Here is a 23,141-nt window from a genome sequence, read left to right on the forward strand (position 1 = left end):
CCAAGACCTGGACGCTCCAGAGAGCGGTGTCTGGCTCACGGCCAGGCGCCCAGTTGGTCCACGCCCGCACCTGCTGCGAGGTGCTTCTACTCGCCCAAGCCCCAGGGCCGTCTCCACAGTGGCACTGGCTGCCCGCGTTGTCACTCTCTGGTGGCCGTATGCATGCAGGGAAGCTAGGTCCTTGCCGACGCTCGGTGCACTGGTCTACACGTCTGCATCTTCTGTTGTAGCCGTCCCGTGAGTGTGTGGCCTTATCTTACTGTGGTTTGGTGAGTTTTTCACCCTGGTCTAGCCTCACGTTCGAGGCACGATGACGCCGCACCAGGAAAACACCGGGGTGTGCTCTTGCGTGCAGCGGGAATATTTCACCCAGCTCTCTTCTTCCCCGTATCAGCGACTGAGATTTTGCTCTGATCAACGTGGCTTGAGTAGCGCGTATACAATTTCGAGGAATAGCAAGCACCTCGATGATCAGTTGCATTTACCCCAGGATGCAAGCCCGTGTTTACCTGATGCCAAAATCCAGATTAAACCCGAACGTTTCCATCAATCCCCCCCCACCCCCGCCTTTCCACAGGGCCAGATGTTTGGCATCGGGGAGCCGGAACGTCTGCTTGCTGAGCTGAAGTCTTCGGTTGTCGTGCTCAGGTTTCACGGCACGGAGAGGCGAGCTCTGGGGGTGGACATGTCACACCTCACACTCCTGCAAGGAACAGCCGTCCCCGAGAGAGCTCAGTCCCCCGTGACATTGGGGTCTCTGTGGGTGAGTCCGGGACACACAGGTGGCGACAGGGCGTGAAGTGTAAGAGTTTCCACAGTTGCCTCGACAACCTTCCGTGTCTCTCTCAGGGATTTGGGGTGGTTGCAGTATTAAACTAACCGTCTGACACATGAGCAAAATGAGCAGCAGGTGGAGGAGCCGGTCCACGGCCGCATATGGTTCCATGACGCGGTCGGAGCTGCGGCCAATACACGGAATTTCGGCACGATCTGCTTTACGGTTCCCTTAAGTAACATTATCTTGTTAAAGACATTAACCTCGGGCCTCTGCTGTTCTATATTTGCTTTTATTGTTTTCATCCTGGGGAGCGACCTGCAGGGAGACACTGCTCAGCGAAGAGGGGGTCGGAGGTCGTGAAAACACTGATTTTCAAGGTGGCTGAACGGCCGTCTGGGGAGCACTCGCCAATTATGGGAAACAGACTTCGCTTTGCAGAACCTGCTTTTTAATTAAAAAGAAATTTATGATATTTCAAACATTAATAACCGTTTCATAGCTTTGCCCAACATGCAGCAGCCTCAAGGAAACGCCTCCTCTCGTTGCTTTTCTTGGAAGAAAACTCTGCAGTTGGACACGTGCTCTTCCAGCGGGGCCCAGGCTGTCCTGGTGGCGTGTCTAGGGGGGCCCCTCTGCAGAGCTGCCGGCCCCCCACTCTGCCTCTTGCACCCCACCCCTTGGGGCCCCAGGCAGAGGCTGCAAAATAAATTTCCACTTTCTTATATTGTTGCTTTGGAGGGGTCCCCCCAGACAAAGCGTGGACTTGGGGTTCCAGCACGTCCGCATCCGGGATTTCCTCTCCTGCGTAATGAGGGATTGGGTGAGATGGGGGGAGGATTCTAGATCACAACGTGAAGGGGCCACGCGCCACTCAAGTTAATATCTTCACCTGTAGCTGGTGTTTTGGTTCTTCTATTTGAGGACCTCATTTGCTCCTTTCCTGATTATAGGATGAAAATTAGCACCAGGTGCCACTTGTGAGTGTCCCGGGCCCCTTGGGTCAATTCCCCCTCGCTGCGCAGCCCTGCAGAGCAGGTGTCACGGCCCCCACGAGGAAGCTGAGAGGTAAGCGACCCCCCCTGAGCTGGCAGGACGCAGAGACGGGCTTCGCAGGGAGTCTGTCCCTCCCCAAACCCCGTTCTCTCCACACACACGTGGTCTTCCCCTTGCTCCCTCCACTGAGCTCTTTGGAAACCCTCTTTATTTCGTGACCGAGTTGTCGGCAAGCCTCTGGGGGCCACGTAGGAGTGGCCCAGGAGGAGTGGCCGGTCGTGGGCCCAGGACCCAGGTGCCGTGGGGCCCCAGCCCAGCGTGGGGGCGTGCTGATGCCCCTGGGCCCACCCTGCTCCCAGTGGGAACGTTTTGTGGGTTCGTGTCCGATTATTTCAACACTCCTCTATGAAATCATCTCTAAAGCTTTAAGACAGACTTTTCAGCACACTCGGATATAACTCATTCCAAATAGCGTCAGGGCAAATTCTCTACTCTCCTTGTAAATGCTTAGCCGCATGCCTAGCACGAAAGACCAAATACGCAGCAAATTAATTCTAGGGAAGAGCCTTTCTCAAGAAGTCTGTGCAGAATCAATCCTCCACCTCCCACCTCCCCTTCCTTCTCCTTCCTCCTTCATTTCCAGGGATCACAGATCGCTGGCTCCGCTTCTGGGTAATCGGAATATTCTGCCTTGGAACATGGTCGGGGTCTTAATGACCAAAAAGCCTCTAAGATCCCAGAACCCTTCAAAACCCTGTCGATCCTGCTCAGATGTAGCTCTTAGAAGTATAAATTCGTTCAGCTTTTCTGGAAGTTGATTTAGCAATATCCCCCAACACTGCAAGTATGAATAAACAGTGACTTGGCTTCCCCGCTGCTAGGGATTTATGGCAAGGAAATAATTAAGGATGTGTGCAAAGAGAGTTAGCCCTAAGATGTTCGCTGCGGTGATGTTTATCTAGATATTAACCGCTAAGGGGTTGAGTCCCCACGATCCTACCTCCTAGGCAGGGACCGAAAATGCAGGGGAGGGGTAGGGGGCTCTGTGTTGTGTAATAAAAATACATCCCCGCTCTTTTGCTCCATAAAACATTATCACAGCTGAGTTAAGCTTCACTTCTTTGCCAGTGTGCACGTGTGTGTGCACATGTGTGTATGTGCAAGGCAGAACACGTGTGTGTCTGTATGGTGAGAACTCGGATTCTGCGATCAGGCCAGCTGACTGCAAATCACAGTTCTCTCGCTTACCAGCTGTGTGACTTTGAACAAGTCACTTCACCTTGGTCCAACGAAACAGGGATTATAGTAACTCGAAACGGACAGAATTGTGCAAGGACAGAGTGACATAATACATAAAGCTCTAAGGAGAGAAAATGCCAAATTAGTGCAGTAAAGCACGTTTTTAAAGATGGGTCAAAGGCAGGAATGAAGGAAATTTGCATCCGCGGATGTCAGATCAGGCTGCAGGCTCGGAGCTCGGAGCTCGGAGCACGCGGTCTGCGCCCAGCGCTGAGCCGAGGGAGCCTGGATCCCCGAACCCCTCGTGGAGCAGAGGTTGGAGCAGCCCCGACCTGCCTACCTCCGGGTCATTAGACCAGAGAGGAACTTCTGTATCATTCAAGCCACTATTACTGTGGGCTTTTCGAGACGCACACTCCTCCTAACTAATGGAGTGTTTTATTTGGTTTCGCCATCACCCTGGTAACTAATCCTGTCTTCACTTTACAGAGGGGGACTCAGAGGCTCAGAGAAGTCAAGTCACTTGCACCAGCCTGTTCAGCAGGGAAGCCCAGAGCCGGCCGGGCCTCCTGCGCCCCCGGCGTCTCTCACTGCCACTGCCGCCTGGGATCTGCGTCCCCTCCACACCCACCCTCAGCCCTGCGCGTCGCCGAAGCCCGGCTCGTAATGCCACCGACTTTTTGTCAGTTGAGACACCTCCCTTTGTCGCCACCTCCCTGGACTGTAACTAAAGGTGCTGAAGCCTCTCCCAGAACCAGCTCTGGGGACCCTGACCCCAGGGCTCGAGGAGAGGCCTCCAGCTGGGACGTCCTTCTCCCACACCAGCGCACATTCAGCGTGAGAGGCCAAGTGTCCAGGGGCACTCTTCATCCTCCTGGCATTGTGAGGCCCTGTGTCCCTCTGCTGTGCCTGGCTGACTCCCACACTCCTTAAAGGATTGGGCTCAGATGTCCCTTCCTCCAGGAAGCCCTCTTGACTTACTCCACCCTGCTCCAGTTGTGCAATGCCCCAGCAGAGCTTTGCCCCAGTTGTCCTTATTGCTGGAGAGTGGCCCCACTGGGACACAGGCTGTGCTGTGCTCTCGTGTCCCTATCCTCCTTTGAGGTGCACGGGACACAGGGAACGTGTGTCAGAAATGCCCGTGAAGCAAGAGTGAGGGCTTCACTCGGGACAGATCCCAGGAGCATCAGCTCCGCCACTGCCCCTGGCTGCAGTGAGTTCACCGGCCTGGTACCCGGGGCCCGGCCCGTGGACGGCAGCCCAGACCTGCCGTGAGTAATGCCAGGGACCGACCACACGGACTGCTCACCCGGAGATGGAAGTTTCCAGCACCCAGAGATGGAGGACCAGTCTCCTTAACTAAACACTCCTGGGTGCGGTTGCCCCCCCCCCCGAAGGACACCAGGGTGGCGTAAAGCAGAAAACGAAAACTCACTAGGGACGGATGGCTCTTGAGGCTCTTCCCTGAACGGACCTCCTCGCGGCCCCTCCCCCCCCGCCAGGGAAAGGCAGACGTTTACAGAGAGAGGACACCTGGGGGATTCTGAAATAGAAGCCGGGGTCGGCAGCCCCCTCGGGGGTCCGAGGCCCGAGCTCATCTTGACTCCTGCAGGGTGCAGGGTGCAGGGGGGGTGCGGGGGAGCCAGGCGCCAGCCCCCTCGCGTGTGGCCTGGTCTCCGCCCGGGAAGTGCTGGCCGCCTTTCCCAGCAGCCTTCCAGCGTAATAAAAGCCCTGTCATCGTGAACTTGATCGTGAGTCAACCGAGGGGCCCGCTTCTCCTGCGCTCCCCGCGTTTGGCCCCCCGGAGCAGGTGTTTGCTGAGCCCGAGGTCTCTCTGCTTACATAACCCTTGTTCCATTTGGACGGATGAAAAATCTCCCCGAGGTTTATTGTAAACAGGCTTACGTTCGCCCAAACACGGAGACGAAAGGTCAGCGGATTATTCACGCACCATCTCTCCTCCCCGCGGGGGCCTCTCCGCCCCGCCAGCTGCACACACGGCCCCCCGGCCCGCGCCCACCCTCGCACCGGGCCATCGGGGCGCGGGGCCCGCGAGGGGGTCCGGGCCCAGCTCGGTGGCCAGGGCGCGTCACGTGCCCCACCGTTTCCGCTGGATCCCGGAGGGGAGGCCGTGGGGCGGGAGCGGAGGAAATGTCTTGTGAGCAGAAACTGGCTCACGGAAAGGTCGTCTTTCGTGATGCCAGAGATGGGGCCCAGAGCTCGCGGCGAGGGGCCGGCGGGCTTTGTGCAAAGCGGGGAGGGCCGTGCACTCTATGGCGTCCCGACAGCAGCATCCACACTCTGCCTTGAGGACGCGCCGGTGTGAGGGTGTTTCGCACGCTTGAGAGCGCTGGCGGGCCCGTGTCGCAGAGAGAAGACTGGCCTTGGCTCCACGGGACCTCCGCTGGGCCGCTGGGCAGGAGGCCGGAGGGCCCACGCCTGCAAATGGCGCAGCTGCGGTGGTGGGTGGGTGGGCGCCAGGTTCTCAGCCAGACCCCTGTGGCTCCCCACTTAGCCGCGTGTAGGGGTGGGCTTTGTTTGTTACAAGGACGGGGGTCTCGAGTTAGGTACACCGCACTCCCGTGCGCAGCGCCAGGCCTGGCCCAGGACAGCACCGGGAGAGACTGGTAGGCAGCAGTGTGGCTCTCAGGGTCCAGCTCCAAGACTACAGCGCCAGTGTCACTGGGGAACTTGCTGGAAAATCAAATTCTTGGGCATCTCCCAGACATCACGAAACTCCAGGGCCGAGGGGTGGGGGCAGGGGGAGGCCCAGTGTCCGTGACTTATGACACCGGGCCTTGCTGCTCACGTGCCTTCAAGTGTGAGACCCGCTGCCCCAGGCCCAGGGCCGTTCGCCCCCACCCCACAGCTGCAGAGGCCAGTAGCTCCAGTCTGAGCGGGACTGGGCCGGTTTCACCCCCCAGCGTCTCCAGGCCACAGCGGGACGGCTGGATGGGTGAGCTCACCCCCCTCCCCTCCTTCGCCCTGCGGGCCTTTGAAGTTTGGGGCCTGCCCGGATGCAGAAAGGGACGGGGGACAGAGACGGTGGAACGCAGGCCCCCACGTGTGCCCTGAGGGTGCCGGCCTGGCCCATGGTTCAGACAGCCGGCCCTGCCGAGTGCTGGCCACAGCGGGCCACCGTAGGAGGTCAGAGGGGCAGGGACAGATTCTCGGGAGGGCTGCAGACTCTCTAACTGTTGGGCAGCTTTGGGCAAGTTAAAAAACGTCCTGGCCACAGTGTCCCCCCCTGTGAAGTGGGTGAACCTGCCTTTATGGGGCACATAGAGCGATTTATCCCGAGTACAGGTTCAGTGGATGTTTCTGTCGCGTCTCTGAAGCCAGTGGCCGGTCGGGGCCCTGACCTCTGGGAAGCCCTGCCTGGATGCAGTCGTGTTGCGGGCTGGGGACAGGAGGTGGCGGCAGTTGTTTCCTGGCACATCCCGTGAGCTGGGGCTGTGCCCTGTGTGTCCCCTTGTCTAATCCTCACCGCCACACCCACTTTACGGGAGCCGGTGACCACACATCTTGGACTTGCCTAAGATGGGGCTGGACCCCAACCCACACGGGTGTCCTGCCTCTGGCCCCCACCAGTGCCCTACTCCAGGGACCTGGTGTCTTTGGCACAGACCAGCCTGGGTCAGCCCTGCTCACAGAAGGGAGAGGAGGGGGTGCTAGTTGCTGATGTAGCTGAAAAGGGTGCAGGGAGGTGAGAGGCTGTCCACGTGGGGGAACAAGCCTTGCCCCTTGCCATCTACTCAGGAGCCGGGCAAGCTGTGCCCTCTCCCCAGCCTCAGTTTCCCTACTATTGGTGGAATTCACAAGCCTGGATCTGTCGAACAACCCGGTGGTTGAGATGTTTGGATTCAGGCAGCCCCAGGTTTGGTCCAGGCTCCATCCTTCAATAGCTGCGTGACTTGGAAAAAGTTATTCAATTCTGCAGCCTCAGTTTCCCTGTCCATGCAGTGGGGTGATGGCACTCCTGCCTCAGAGAAAGATGAACTGTGCCATGTGCTTGGCCCTGAAAAGTCACTTCAACAGTAGTAGAAGCTGCTGTTGCTCCTGTGATGATGGTGGTGATGGTGATGGTGGTTATGATGGTTATGATGGTGGTGATGATGATGATGGTGATGTGATGATGGTGATGATGATGATGGTGATGTGATGATGGTGATGACGGTTATGATGGTGATGATGATGGTGGTGATGGTGATGGTGCTTGGCCTCACTCTCAGCACAGAATGTGCCGGCCCCGCGGGGGCTGCACTCCAGCCTTGGACTCCCTCCCTCTTCCCCTCCCTCAAGGACGAGAGGCCGCAGCACACTCCACCTGCCTTCCGTCATGGCACACGGCCAGCCACACCCACTGCCGAGGGCGCCTCTGACCTGGCTCCCACCCCAGTACCTTCACCCCGTACCCTCTACCCACCCCTGAATTGCCTCCTGGGATGGCTGGTCTCTTGGAATGTGCCGGGGCCAGGGTGACCTGGGTCTTTGCTCATCCCACACAGCAGCTTTGGTAAACATAGGAAATGCGGTTTTGTTCCCACACGACTGCACAAGACTGTGATGGATGGGACACGCTCCTCGCAGGAAAAGGCCCTGAATCCAGTCCCATAAATGACCCCCCTGGACTCCACGTGCAGGTGGGGCCGTCGCAGGTCCAGCCCGCAGCGCCCCAGGAGGGAAACTCCCAGGCTTCAGAGGGGGGTTCTGGCACTCTTCCCGGGGCAGTGATGTCATACCCTGAGGTCAAAGTTACCACACAAGTCATGGAGGCATCACCCACGTCCACTCTGGCCATCTGGAAATGCCAGATTGCTGTGGGGGGTGTAGGAGGGGACAGCCCCAGGCACTGGTTTGGGAAGGTCCCGGATCAGGTCCCGCCACTGCCGATGACCTTGAACCAGCGCACCTGTGCCTCAGCTTCCTCTTCCTCACATGTCCACAGAATGTTCTAGCAGCACTTCTCTGGGAGAGCAGTTCTGGGGGGTTAAGGAGGGGCACGCGGGACGCCCAGTGACAGTGCAGTGAGCAGACGGGTGGGTGAGCGGACGGACAAAAGGATGGGCGATTCGGCCTCTGCCCTGAACAAGTTCAGACCCTGGTGGGGGCACCTCCGCCCGTGCAGCTCCCTCGCCCTGCAGTGTCCGGTCCACCCGCCTTTTCATCCGCCCGGAGACGGCTGGGGTCTGACTGCACGTGTTACCGAGGGACAGGTGCATTGCGATGGGGGCTCCAAACGTGCGTCGTGAAAACATTAAACAGAGGCCTTCAGACTACATACATCAGGCCTGGGCAGAGCCTGATTCTTGTAAAAAGAAATGATAATAATAATGATAATAACAGCACTCTCGGAGGCCGAGGCAAGAGAATGGCAAAAGTGAGACCCCATCTCTACAAAAAAATATTAATAGGAAACAGGCGTGGTGCTGTGAGCCTGTAGTCCCAGCTACCCAAGAGGCTGAGACAGGAGGATCCGTTGGGTCTAGGAGTTGGAGGCTGCAGTGAGCTATGATGATACCACTGCACCTCAGCTGGGGCAACAGAGTGAGACCCTGTCTAAATAAATAAAATAAAAAAACATGGAATGAGGGGTGGATAGAGGGATGGAAAGATGGACAGATTACCACCAGACAAAGGTAACACTTTAAATAATTTTTTTGAAAATGTGAACACTTTCTGGGCACTTAACTGTTGCAGGACTGCTCCGTGTGGCTGAATTGATCTTATATTTGACACAATCCCATGTGGCCCTATGGGTGTCGTTCCCATTTTACAGATGGGAAAACTGAGGCACATTGAGAGGTTTTGTTTTGTTTTTTTAAGTAATGTATCTGAGGACACAGCAGGTCTGTGTCGGAGCTCGGATTTGAATCAAGGCGGTCTTGCCCCAAACTTGCCCAGGTTTGCCCAATATCTGAGGTTAACTCAATTTCCCTTCCTCCTCAGGCTACGCGGAGCAAAACACATCGTCCGGCCTCAGTTCAGTGAGAAGTCGTGTCCCGAGCGACTACAGCCCCTTCCAGAACTTGAACATCCCCCACTCTGGCCCGAAACTCACCCGTGAAACCGACACCGCGCGTGCTACCCGGAAGGCCAAGCCCCGGGGAAGACGGGCCCGGAGACAACGGTCCCCAGCGGGCCCGAGGGCTGCAACCGCCCTGACGAATCCCGGCGGCGACACGGACGTCAGAGAGGTTTCCATCGCAGGCCGTGAGGGCAACGCTCACATGTGGAGGTGAGTCACCCCGAAACCCATACTAATAAAAACAACGCCAGGCACGAGCTCTGCTCTCCGCCGAGCCAAACCAGCGGCGGGCGGGGCGGGCAGGGGGTGCTGGTTCAGTTTATGGGTCTCGGGGGCAGTTTACGAGGCTGTGGGGTCCGCGCCGTGAGCGGCAGTGTGGCCGGTGCTGTTGCCTCTGGGCCCCCTCCAAGCCTCCGTGGTTTGAAGGAAAAACCAAGTCGACAGAACGGCAGGGCCTCGCCCTCGGCCCCCGATACAGCGTTCTTCGATAAATGCTGCTCAGCGGCGGTCGCCAGCCGCCTCCCTGGTACACTCGCCGCCTAATGGGGGTGGGGGAGGGTGGGTCGTGCTCAGGGTAGACCCTCCCGCTCAAACGTCTCAGTCCTGGCTGAGCGTTGGAAACATCCGGAAAACTCTAGGAGCTAAAGACGCCTAAGGTTGGCCCAGAAATTCAGATTCAAGTGGCCCTGAGGGGGCCAGGAATTGGTGCTTAAAAATACTCCCCCTACTCTGGTGCTGGTCAGAGGAGGCAGGGGTGACAACAGTGGCTGGTTCTAATTCGCAGGCGTCAGAATTACCCGGGAGGGGGTCCAAGATGGACATTCCCGCCCACCAGCCCACCTCTGATTCAGTAGGTCTGGGTTGGAGCCCGGGAACGGGTATCTTTTCAAAGCAGCTTCTCAGGCAGGTGGCAGGGACATTTGGGAAACGCCGCCTGACCGGGGTGCCGGCACGGGAAGCCTCCCCTGCAAAGGAGGGGACCCAGGCTGGTGCCAGCCTTCCCTGCTGTCACCCGGGGCTTCCCGCCCCTCCCCGGTCACCCTCAGAAGAACGTTTCCAAAGAGCGGACCCTTGACCAAAGTTGCAGCCTCACCTGGGGACGTGGCAGAAGGGCCCCGCTCAGACCTATCCAATCAGAAGATTGGGAGTGGGGCCCAGCTGTCTGCCTTAACGAGCCCTCCGGCATAGCCCGGCTCGGGCTCCAGCTGGAGAACCACTAACTTAGGAGCAGGAGGTGAAGACCCAGCTCATGGGGCTGGGGGAGCCTCCCGGTGGCTCTGAGTGTGGGGTCGTAGAGTAGCAAATGGTGTGGTTGGCGCCCTGGGAAACCTCAAAGCTGGGACGAGGGTGAGGAGAGGGAGGCATTTGCCTCTGGCACAAGATTTAAATGGATGCCAAACAAAACCCCAGACATCAAGATAGTATCTTAATGCAGCGGTCCCCAACTGCCCCCGACCTCGGCCTGTTAGGCTGGCAGCAAAGCTTCATCTGTGTTGACAGCCGGTCCCCATCACTCACGTGGCCGGCTGGGCTCCTCCCCCACCCGCCCCCATCCCGTGGAAAAACTGTCTTCCGTGAAACCGGTACCTGGTGCCTAAAAGGTCAGGACTGCTGTCTTAATGGGATAGTTTTTAAAATCAAAATTTTAAACGAGGACAGGATCTGCCCCTGAGCTTGTACAACCCTGCCTCCCTGGCCACTCCCTAATCCTGCCCCTGGTTTCAATAAAACTTTATTTACAAAAACAGGCTGGCCAGTGGCAGCAGGCAGTAGTTTGCCAGTTTGGGTTTTGTTTTTTTTTTTATATTATACAAAAATATTATTTATCATGATTACCAAGATTTTGGGCGCTCTGTTAAATTTTGGTCCTAGTCCTGCCCCGATCCACACCTGTCTACGAATCTCCCCCGGCCTGAAACTCCCATGGTGAGACCCAGACCAAGGCCCCAGGTGCTGGGGGTCCCTGCCGCCCTGGCGGGAGCTGCCGCCCGAGGCAGTCCCTGTGGGCTCTCCTCTGCCCAGTGAGCCTGTATATTTGCAGAGAATATTCTCGAATCCATTGCTGCTGACAGGGCAGAGCCTTTGCCAGGGGTATTTGCATCAAAGCCTTCTCAACTTTAATGGTGTATGACATTTTTGAGACAAAATACAGTTTGGCTAATCATATTTTAATAGCTCTACCTTTGTGAGCAGCCTGGCTTGCAGTATATACAGTAATATTTTAATTTCTTAGCTCTGATGAGCAGCATTCCAACCAGGTATTCAGTTTCTCCATTTATAAATTTTGCTCCCAGATGTTGGATGCCAGGGAACCCTACGGAACAACTACACAAATATAATATTTAATATTGGATGTCAGTTTGGGTGTTCCACTCAATTTCCTGGAAAGAGCTTGAAACTCCTCTTATTTAGGCAGAATAGCCAATCAGTTCCATGCTCCGAGGCCCGGCCTGGATTGCCATATAATACCACATAACTAAGCTCTCTCATTTCTGAAATGCAAATTTGGAGCAGATGTAGAAAAAGCGTGTCATGTATTTCCAACTGCAGCAGTTATCAGGCCGAGCAACTGGGAGGGACGCTTAGCAAGAGGCCAGGTTCGTGAGCGTGCCCCCTCGGCCAGGAGACTCGCTGCGCGGCCCACCCGACCGACGGGCAGGCGGCGAGGGCGGCAGGCTTGGTGTCTCCCGTCCGCTACCGCTGGGGGAGGCCAAACCAGGCAAGTGGGCCTGGAGCAGGTTCTGCATTTGACTTAGAATTTAAAAATAGTAATACTGGGTCCCACAGCGGGCAGGTGGCCAGCGCGTAACCCCACCCCTCATCTCAAATGTGAAGCTCAGGGAGTGTCTCCAGGCACAGGGTGTCACCCACCCCAGCTGGGACCCAGGCTTGTTGACGTCCTCCGTCCAGCTCTTGCTCAATTTGGGGGCGGAGGTCACGCGGTTCTTTGCAACTCAAAGGAGTTTCTATTCTGGGCGACGGCTTCTCATGGCTTCTCGGGGACTTTAATGCCTGCAGCGGAGGAAGAGCCCCTGGGGTGAAAAGGCCCGGCCCAGACAAGGGCCCAGGTGGCCAATGCCCCCCGGGACAGGACGCGCCTCCGCCGTGCGCCAGGGCAGCCTGTCCCGGGTTGGGAGGGATCTTTTCTGAGACGTTGCTCATCGACTTGTCGATACCTCAGTTTCCCCATCCCAAGGAGGAGTGACTGATCCTTCAGAGGGTTCCCTCTGATGCTAGAAACATAATAAAACAAGGGACTTGTAGCTCCTGGGGCCGGGGTGGGGCAAGTTTCTGACGTGCGGTACTGCAGGCTGTTCTTGGTTTAAGCGTCGTAGAAGCAAGGTGACAATGCGTGCGAAACAGGCCCTCTGCGGGGACCTCATGAGGAAATCGGTGACTTGGAAGTCAGAGGCCCTGGATCTGGGCCCAGCCCTCCTGGGACCCTGGGGACTCCATGCCCCTCACTGTGCCTCAGTTTCCCACAGTGCCGCCTCTTTCATTCTCAGCCTGGCCGGGCTCAGGAGCATCCTTCCTCCCCCCTGCAAGGGGATCGGGTCTCCCCTCCCTGCTCCCCTTGTCCCTTTCTTCCCTCTGCCCGGGCACACATGCCGCTCAAGCTCCGCGCAATGAGGCTCGAGGTGGGAAGCAAACCGCCTGGTCTCCCTGTTGTCTGGAGGGTCTGCTGCTGATTGGGTTGTAAAAGGTGATCGTGGTGCACAGCTGTCTGCAAAGCCCGCCCAGTGGCAGGCGACAAATGCAATGCAGACAGCAGGGCAGGGTTACCTGCTGACTCGTTGGGCAGAGCCCAGACCGCTGCAGTCAGCGAGGACCACAGGCTGCCGGGATGGGAGAGGACCAGAGGGCAGGGACCGTCACTTGGAGCCCCCACTTCTCAATGCGCTAATCCTGCCCGCACAGGCCTCCTCGTGCCTGCAGCTCCTCCTGCCCCACCTCCTGTCCCCTCCACAGTAACAGAGCCCTGGCATTTACTGGGCATGGGGCCACCTAGACATGAAATTATATCTCCCAGCCTCCCTTGCAGCTAGCTGTGGCCACGTGACTCCATTCTGGCCAATGAGATTACGCAGAGTGTGGCGGACCCATCCCTTAAAAAACAAAACACAGCTCAGCGGACCCAAATCCCCTGCCCTTTCCTCTTTCCTGCAGGCTGGAGTGTAGGTGTCAGGGCTGAAGCTAAAGTGTCATCTAGAGAAAGGTGCTTTGGGGCAGCAGGCCCACGTGGTGGAGTGATAAGATAGAAGAAGCCGTGTCTCTGAGGAGGAGGCATCGTGCTGTCCTGGCCCGCCCGCCTGCAGACTTTGCTGTCAAAGAGCAACCAAATCTACCTTCTTTAAGCTACGGTGACTTTGGGTTTCTCTTGCTTCCAGCTAGAGGACAGGTGATGGCCCCACACCCTGCTGCAGGGGCACTGGCTGCAGGGCAGAGGAGCCCCGGGCCCAGGCTTGGGGCCGGGGGAGGCCTCTGAGGGCACGTGTCTGGGCTGTGCCCTGCAGGGCGGGCTGGCCGAGGAAAGGCAGGTGGCGGGGGCATTTTGGGGGGAAGGCAGGACGGACACGCAGGGCTGGAGGCAGGAGGAAGCTCCGTCTGCTTGGAGAAGCTCCAGGGCCTTCGGGGTGGTGGGGACTCCTGCTCTGCATCTACAAAAATATGTCAGGCCTTCTGAGATGTTATCCTTGATCAAAGGAAGAGGCTAATTACTTACAACAAAATGCAAGGTCATTTTGCTGCCAGGGTGGAAATGTTGCCTTCTGATTTTAAAGACTAGTAAAAACCTGACTGTAGGCTGCTTGCAGATCTGCACATGCAGAAATCCAGCACCGTCATCTTCGCCTTGCCAGGAGCAGCTCGGCTCGGGCCGGGTGACGTGCCATCCCGGGTCCCTAAGCCCAGGGCTTACAAGTCCCTCGGCCAAATGGTCACGCACCCTCCTCTCCTTAGGTTCAGACCACCCCCTTCTCTCCTGGATGCCAGCAAGTCCCCAGAGGACTGAGGACGGGGAGGGGCGGGAACGAGGCCGTCCCCCGGTGGGCGGGTGCTGGCTCATCCCCGACACTGACCAGAAAGTCCCGGCCAGACACCAAGACAGCGCCAGGCCTTGGCATTCCCAGTCTGGGCCTGGCTCTGGGAAGTCACTTTATCAGATTAGCTTGATACAAATAAATGAATCAATTGCCTCGGGGAGTCCTATTGTTTTCACGCTGAATCAACACATTTCTGTTTTTATTTCTGTGTAGAGAACATCTGTTTCCCAGAGTCACTAGGGTTTGTAGTCGCAAATGCACCCAGAGAGCTTTCGTTTCTGATATTGCTAATTCACTGCCCGTGTGTTCGGTGCAATTGAGCTGCGTTTTGAGTTCTCTCTCTTTACTCTTCTTTTCTGAGGCACGGGTACCTCGGGCAAGACGGCAACGCCGGGAATGACGTGTCAGGGGACGGGGGCAGCTGAGCCGTTGCTGCTGTGTCCTGACCCGAGCGCTGGCTGCAGGGCGTGTCCAGTGGGCGGTCGTGGAGAAAGCTGCTCCCTCGTCCTCCGGGCACTTTCCTGCTCGTGGATTACAGCTCAGTAGGGGCTGTTAGAGGGAAACAGTGATATACCAGGACCCACCTACCGAATGGCTAAAATCCCAGGCGCTAACACCGAATCCTGGCGCGGGTGTGCGGCACCAGGACCTCTCAGTCTCTGAGGCTGGGATACGAAACACAGCCACTGTGGAGGACAGTTTGGCAGTTTCTTATAAAACCAAACACACTTTATCCCAGGGTCCAGCAATTATGCTTTTCGGTATCAACCCATATGAGTTAAAAATTTACCTCTAGACAAAAATCTGCACACGATGTTCACAGTAGTTTTATTCTAATTGCCAAACCTTGGAAGCAGCCAGGATGCCTCGGTAGGTGGACGGATAAACAAACGTGGCACCTCCAGACAGTGGGATATCGCTCAGCCATATAAGAAATGCACTACGAAGCCGGGAAAAGATGTGGACGAGCCTTAAATGCAAATTAATAAGTGACAGAAGCCAGTCTGACGAGGCTACATATTCTACGACACCCGCTGTGTGACACTGTGGAAAAGGCAGAACTATGGGAACAGCGAAAAGGTCCACAGTGGTCGGGGGTGGGGACTTTCGGGCTGTGAAACTGCTCAGTGTGATACTGTCATGGTGGGAGTATGGCCTGGGACATTTGTCCAGACCCCCGGAACTGCGTTATCGGAGTGACCCCTCATGTAAACTATGGACTTTAATTAATAACAGTGTATCAATATTTGTATCGCTATTAGCTCATCAGTGGTGACAAAAGTGCCATGAGATACAAATAATAGCAAAAACCGGGAGTGTGGGGGGAGGCTGCAAAGGGGTTATGTGGAAACGCTGTACTTTCTGCTCAGTTTTTTTATAAACTTAAATTTATGCTAAAAAAATTAAGTGTGTTAGTTGAAGACAAAAATTTTCTAGAAGCGTGATTGATGCCACCAACATGCAGCCCTCACCGTATCGGAGACGCTGGTCCCGTCTGCGGGGACGTACTTCCCCGGGGCACCCTCGCCAGCCACAGAGCAAAGGCAGCCTCTGGGCTCTGCGGCCACCCCTGCGTCCAGCTCTCTCGGGACACTCCAAGGCTTTCTGGGAAGGGGAGAGCCTGGAACAGCCTGGAACAGCCTGGAATGTGGGCACAGGAAAGAGACAGGAGAGAGAAGAGTCCGGGTTCAGAGAGGCACAAGGCCAGGGTTCCCGAGCAGAAAGGGTCCACTCACGTCTCCGGGAACGTGTGTCCTGGCAGGACAGTGGCTGTGGTCCGTGTGCGTCAGCGGGTCACTCCGCTCACGAGCTCTTTGGTGCGCGGTGCATAAAACACCGAGGCTGCGGGTTCTGCGGAAAACTGGCTCCAGCGTGGTCCCTTCGCCCCGGCAAACACGGCGTGTGTGTGTCAGATGGGACAGCAGCCTGGTCTTCGGGCCAGGGCAGCTGAAGCGCGTATTAGTTAAGCCACAAAAAGAACATCAACCAGTTTATTCCAGAAAAGAAAATCACAGCTCACCACATTTAAAAAAAAATATATTGTGGTAAAATATATATAACACAAAACTTGCCATTTTAACCATTTTTAGTGTAAATTTTAGTGGCATTAATCACTGTCACAATGTTGCCCAACCATCGCCACTAACTAGTTCTGAAACGTTTCTATCTTCCCAAAGCAAAACTCTGTAACCATTAAACAGTTAAACAACAACGCCCTGGTTCCCCTCCCCCTGACAACCCTGAATCGACGCTGTCTCTGCACTTGACTATTCTAGATGCCTCCCATGCAGGGTCAGACGGTGCTTGTCCTCTTGTGTCCGTCCCCTCCACCTGGCGCGATACTGTCCACCCACGTGGCAGCGAGTTATCAGTGTTCCGTTCCTCCCACGGCTGACTGATATTCCACTGTTGGGACAGACCACACTTGCGTGTCCATCGTCCACGGATGGACGTTGTTTCTACCTTTCAACTGTTGCGGGTCATGCTGGCGTGAACACGTGTGTACAGGTTTTTGTGTGGACATGGGTTTTCAGTTCTCTCGGGTAGGTGCTTAGGAGTGGACCTGCTGTGTCAAATGGTAATTCCATGTTTAAAGCTTGCAGCATTTCAAAAACGGTTTATAAATCAGAAAAGGATGCAGTGTGCAAATATTAAAGCAACTTCTGCTTCCAGTGGTGACAACATCAGCCAAGCTGCGGCCACAGCTCACCTCGGGCTCACTGTCCAGGCGGGGCGGGCTCAGGTTTCTACTGTCGGAATTCCAGTCACGTTCACAGCAGCACCTGGGGTACATGACACTGTTGTCTCCACGTCACAGATGGGAAACTGTCCCAAAGCTATTGATACCATCAGAGGTGGAGCCCAGCCCTCTCTGTCTGAGTCCAACACTTATGCTTTACCCGCCGTGTTAGAGCTCCGCGTAGCTCTGTGGATTGAAGAATGAGAATGACAGTGGCTACTGAGTACCGAGCACTTGTCCTCACAACGATGAGGCTGTGCTGCTGTCATTAGAACCCAGGGCACAGGGGTAAGACGATGCAGAGGGGATGACACTGTCCCACTCTAATCATGCCCTCCCCAGACAGAACAGTGCTGAGATCTGGCTTTGCTATTCTCATGCAAGATTTGATTAAACACGAGGACGGATCAGATCCTACGTGGGAAGTGAGAGACTGGCAGAGATTTGCGACCCAGCACGAGGGTACCGGTCCATGCCGCCCGCCTTACCATCCCACCTGCACGCGCTTTGTCATTCGGACTGAGCAGGAACTAGCCTGCATTTAGAATTCGTCTAGTATCTTCTATTGTCCCGTTGTCACATGCTCTGGTTATTACCAGATAACAACGTTCAGTACTCGCAAGACCAGTATAGACAGTTACTCACCCAAAGATGCTTAAAAAGACTCCTAGGAGTCAACGTGACATCACATCCTGCTGCCACCTGAGGCTCATGTGTTTGCAAACAATCGCCCAGGTGCCCTCTAGGCCCCCGCCCTGGGAAGCTGAGGAGACGCGAGAGGACCGCTGCCCTGGGAGCCTCCCTGGCAGTGACCAAAGACTGGTCAGCGCAGGCTGGTAGGAGCCGTCCGCGGGACGCTCCCCAGGCAATGGCCCGGCCGCTCTATTTAGTGAAGACTCGATTCAAGGCTGTCAATCAGCAAGAACGCCCAGCCGGGCTCAGGCCACCTCAAACGCATTCGCCCGTCTGCGGGTTATTAAATTACATGCATATTTAACTGAAAACGATTATCTCCTCGCTGGTTACAGAGGACATACGCAGGGGAGGTTTTTCAATTCTGGTGTAGTTTTAAAACTAAAAATCAAAACATCGTTTTTCATCTTCTCGTTGATTCTTCTGCAGGAATACACGCTGTGGTGTGTTACAATCATTTCTCGACCACTGGAGCCTTAGATGTACTTGTAGGTATGTTTATTCGGTTTTCAGCTGTGTTGTTCACTGAAAAATCAGGATCACATGTCTAATCTCAAAGGGTAGGATAATCCCAGCCGGCATGTGAATTTGGCAAACGTTCCAATTGGTTTAACATCAACAAATGGCTTCCACGGGAGGATTCGCAATTTTATACTTTGCAAAAAAGATAGTTTTTTTTGTTGCATCCCCCATATTGTTAGGAACAAACTATTTTATTTGAAAAAATAAAAAAAAACCCTGCCCTTTTATGGGCAAACTAGTTCAGCTCTGTGTATATTATGCCACATGAAAGCAGTTTTGCCTTCATTTGCGGCTGCCTGATTACAAAGACAAGATCTTTAATTAAAATCGGTTTGGTTGTGTGTATTTCTTTCAAAGAAAACCATCGAAATAGCATTTGTGACTCATTACCTTCTTAACAGTGATGCTATGCCGTGTGTCTCGTTATCCAACCCATGTGGATGGGGACACTGTCCTTGGAGGACCGGGGACCGTGCTCGCTGGAGGGGCCCGTCTTCACCCTGCCATGGGCTTTTGCAGCTGTGACTTTGACCAGGGCAGTGGGTTTTGGTCTGACCAATTATTCTGAGGGCGAGGAAACCTCCGGGTCCAAACTGAGCTCAGGAGGGCAGGGCTGAGGCTGCCACAGACCAGCTGGCATCCTTTGGGTGGGCCCCGGGCTGGGGCGCCGGGGACGCCCCGCTCAGCCCAGCGGGAAGGCAAGGGAAGGCCGGAGCTGATTTTCTCATTATCCCCAGATGCTCAGGGTGGATTTGGGATCACATGGCTTTCGGGAACCGTTTCCAGCCGAGGAACAAGATTGCCTAGATCCGAGGGCTGTCTAACATGTTAGCAAAATTAGTGCTTAGCAATATTTTTGAGAATTCTGTGGTTGGGCATTTTGTGTTTTTTCCTCTGCCAAAACAAGCTTGCTAACTTCTTTGCTTCTCTGTGTGCTGCAGAGAAAAGCGAGGGGGCTCCAAATCATTTGCACATTTCCCGTCCACGGAGCCCTGCGCGAGCACGATCCCAGAGGCCCGGGGACGGGAAGCCAGGCTCCTCGGGCATGGCTGTTAATGACAGGGTGACCCAGGCTCACCCACTCCACCCTCCACCGCTGTTTTCCACCTGATCCTAGAGGCAGCTGCTCCTCCTCCTCCTCTCCCATGGACGAAGAGCTTTTAAAAATTGGACAGAGTAAATTTGAATCTTTGACTTTTGTTAAGTGCACATGGTATTTTCCACTCCTCCCTCCTCCCCACCTAGGCAGGACTTGCCATATTCCAATTCCTTGGGCAAGTTATGGTGACAAGAGCTAAGATTTAATGAGCACGTACTAGGTACCAGGTCTTTGACCCTATGCTTTGTGTTCACTGATGCATTTAACCCTCATAATAATCTGGAACCAGATTGCTAAGATTGAATCCTAGCCCTGCTGAGCTGTGTGGCCTTGGGCAAGTTACTTAACCTCTCTGGGCCCCAGAAAGACTTACACAATGGAGAAAATAATGTAACCATCCTCAAAATGTTGTCAAGTAAATGGGATTAAATATCCAATGCACTTAAGGGTAGCACTGGGTGCATGACAAGGCCCCTCCCAGTGTGAGCTGTGACTCCCCATTGTCCTGAAGAGGAGTAACCGTCCCAGAGCACACAGTGAGTCAGCGGCAGAATGGGGCTTCGGGGTGAGACACCCAGGCTTTTGATCGCTAGACTAGAGTGCCTTGTACAGAAGCAGCAGCTGCAAAACGCGGTCACTATTTTTAGGGTCTTTGCATAGAAGGCCTCCTCACCCGAGCGTCTTCCTTGGCTGCCGGGCGAGGCTGCGTGCAAGCGTACCGAACTCTGAGCTTCCCGAGGGCAAGGCCTGTGCCCCGGGCAGCTGTGTGTGAAGGAAAATAGTAAATGACGCGTGTTCACCGTCATCCCCCGCCCCACGTTCTGCAAGGGAAAGGATGCTCCCTTTACCTGGCCGATTCCTGGGCCGCGGTGCGCTGAGCGGGCAGGTGGGGCAGGGGCAGGGGAGTCTGGGACAGGGAGAGGCAGCCCCGTGTGTGACAGCCAGTGTGTGTGACCAGCTGATGGCCCGGCGGGGGGCTTGGTTCAATAAACCGTGATGAAACACCACGCAGCCGCCTGAGCCGAGGTGGAGGGAGAGCATGAGGTTTATGTCCCGACAGGGCGCGGGTGCCACGCGGTATCACTGTGGGAAAGCCGAACCGCACAAGCGTGTACGCAATGTGCCAACTTGGAGTGGCGGGAACAACAGCACGTATGACTGCGTTCTCTTCCATGTGCATAAAGAAACCTGCGAGAGTGAAAGTGGCTACCCGTGAAAGGGACAGGGACAGGAGCTGACAACAGCTTGGCAGCCAGGGTGCAGAGACAGGCGTGAGTCACAGGTACCTGCGTGTGCACAGTAGATGCACATTTGCATGCTGTACACGTGCAAATCCGCACAGACATCATTATGCCCATTGTATATCAGACATTTTAATTAATAAATATGCATATATATGAACTTATTTGCATAGGGAAATGTGTGTACACCTAATAACAGAGCTTGAAAATATCATGAAGTGAAATATTTTATGGTCATAAAGAAATGCACAGTCCTAACTGGAGATGTAACGTTATAGATCTACGTTATAGATCCCATTCTCAGTAGCTGATAGAGCACTAGGCAAAAAAAAATCAGCAAAAATATACAAGATTTGAGCAACGCTAGCAACCCCTGTGACCTGCTGGAATTTATGGAATACTCACTCAGTCGGCGTAGAACGCTCGATCTTGCTGAGTGCACACAAGACGTCCACCCGGACAGACCTCGTGCTGCCCAGCGGACAGGCTGGGACCCCTTGCAGAGGACGGAATGTACAGAACATGTTCTCTGACCACAGTATCTGAAAAAGAATCCAAAATGCTTAAAAATTAAGGAATACGCTTCTAAATAACCCGAAGGTCCCAGGAGAAGCCTCGGTGGAGAGGCGGATCAGAGAGCAGGAACACTCGGGCCACCAGCAGCAAAAGGCTGGCTCGGCCGGGCACGTGTGTCCTCGGATGACAAAGAACTTGCCGGCCCCGTCAGTCCAGAGAGACAGGCCGGGCGCCGTCGCTGGCCGGGGCGTGGTGGGGGTTCCCCGGGCCTCCCTCTCCAGCACCCGCGAGAAGCCCAGCCTCCCTGGGCTGTCCACCCAACAAGGCTCGTGCCGCGGCGGGCAGGGAAGGTGACCCTTCAGCCTGGTCCCGGAACCATCCGTAGGCGGAAATAGAAGCCGTGCTTTTATCCGAGGAGAGGGGCACAACCACCAAATGCACGTGAAATCGCTTAAACTCTGGGAGCCAACAGACCCCTTGGTTTAATTACACAGTGGGGCTGTGTTCTGCAGAAAGCAATTACGTTATAGATCTACAGGCATACGCACACACATGCACACGCACACACATGCACACACATGCACCCTGCCTGGCCTCCAGGAACAGCCGGCAGGACCTTCCTCCCCCCGCCCACCCTCCCGCTCTGAGGTGGGAGGATATATTTGGCCTCTTGCGGGCTGAAGATATTTTTAAGCTAGATACTTGTTTACGTGGTTCAATATTCCGAGTCCACAAGGACAGAGCGTGGATTTCTCTCCTTCTGTCCTTTCCCCAGGCTGCCCGGCTCCGCAAAGCCACCATCATTGTCTTGCACGTCCTTCTGAACACCGTGCACACTGCAAACCATCCGTCCGCCCATCGTCCTTCTTCCAGAAGGAAATGACTCTTCCAACAGAGGGACACATGAGCTTTCTGCCTCGTCTCTGCTCCCAGGAAGCAGCCGACGTTCCTGTCCCTGACAAATCAGCTGGCCTCCTGCGGGAGAACTCCCTGTTGGGAGCCAGATGAAAGCTTCGTCTCCGAGGAGGGCCCGTCGAGGCAGCAGCACATCACATGGGCCACCGTGCCCAGAGCCAGTCCACGAGCAGGCCTTGGGGGCCCCACCCTCCCCGATCAGCGGCATGAAAGGCCCCTTTTGTGGCAGAAGAGGGATCTGTCGCTGCACAATGCTCTCTTGTCAGACGGGCCTCCCGGAGCTGCCCAGGAGCAGCCGAGAAGGAAGGGAGCAATTTTGCAGCAGTTTCCGTGGCACGGTGCGTTCGGCGGAGACTCACGTTTCCAGGCCGGAGCTGGAACGTGGGCTCCTTCCTCCAGCAGACCCGGCTTCTGTCCCCGAGAGGGCCAGGGCTGTGGCGCACAGAGCCTCAGTGCTGCCCCTTGGGGACACGCCAGCCCCAAGGCGGGTGGGGGTCACCGGGAAGCTGATAGGGCTGTGGCCACCGCTCTTGGCTGGCCAGAGGACATGAGGCTCCCGGGGGCGTGGTGGCCAGGATGAAATTCAAATCTTCAGTTCCATGCAATTCCACTCTTCCTGTTATTCTAAAACTAAGTGCTTCACACATTTGGGAAGGATTATTAAATACGGCTCTGTTGGATGGCCTGTGGTCGGAGCTAATTTCTTCCAGTTTGCAGAGAAGCTGGTTACCGGACCCCCCAAAAGGAGCTGTCAGAAGCGCTTCGGCTGAGCAAAGGCCACTTGCAAACGTTTCAGCTGCTCCGCTGCCCGGTGGCTCTGCCTCGGAGACCTGCCCCTCCGAGTGGGAAACACAGCACCCACTCCTTTAGGGTTCCCTCCAAGATCTCGGCTCCCCCTGGACGGCATCTGCCTGTGGAATCCTGAGCCATCGCACGACCACTGAAAGTCTGCCGGAGTGATTATTTTTGTTCGCTCCAGTGGGATGAAAGTTTGGGATTTTGTGTTGTCTTAGGGCTACCCCAAAGGCAAGCTGATAATTGATTTCTTTAAAGACCTGGCATTTAAAAAATTCTTTTCATGTTTCTCCAAAGCGTTTGACAGACACAGATTCCCCCGACATTCCAGAGAAAAGAGATGGGGATTATGTCCTGCTTTGGATAAGGAGATGCATCGCCAAGAGTGGAGTGAGATTTCCATTTCTCAAAAGAGGAATTCAGGGCTGGGATTAAGACTCCCGGGTGTTCGTCCTGCCCTCACCTGTCAGCCGGGAGTCTGACATAGGGACAGACAGTGACATCAAATGATGGCATGTGATATAGGCTCAAGAAAACAGA

General features: G+C 55.4%; 1 long non-coding RNA gene across 1 annotated transcript; it reads left to right on the forward strand.

Annotated features, from left to right (window-relative positions):
* The first annotated feature begins 591 nt into the window (after positions 1–591).
* LOC123625042 lies at positions 592–4,650 on the forward strand. Its single transcript, XR_006730341.1, has 3 exons — positions 592–763; positions 1,729–1,843; positions 3,500–4,650. It is a non-coding gene; the product is annotated as an uncharacterized LOC123625042 (long non-coding RNA).
* Positions 4,651–23,141: the final 18,491 nt, after the last annotated feature.

This window comes from Lemur catta, chromosome 20 (genome assembly GCF_020740605.2).
Source record: "Lemur catta isolate mLemCat1 chromosome 20, mLemCat1.pri, whole genome shotgun sequence".
NCBI classification, from domain to species: Eukaryota; Metazoa; Chordata; class Mammalia; order Primates; family Lemuridae; genus Lemur; species Lemur catta.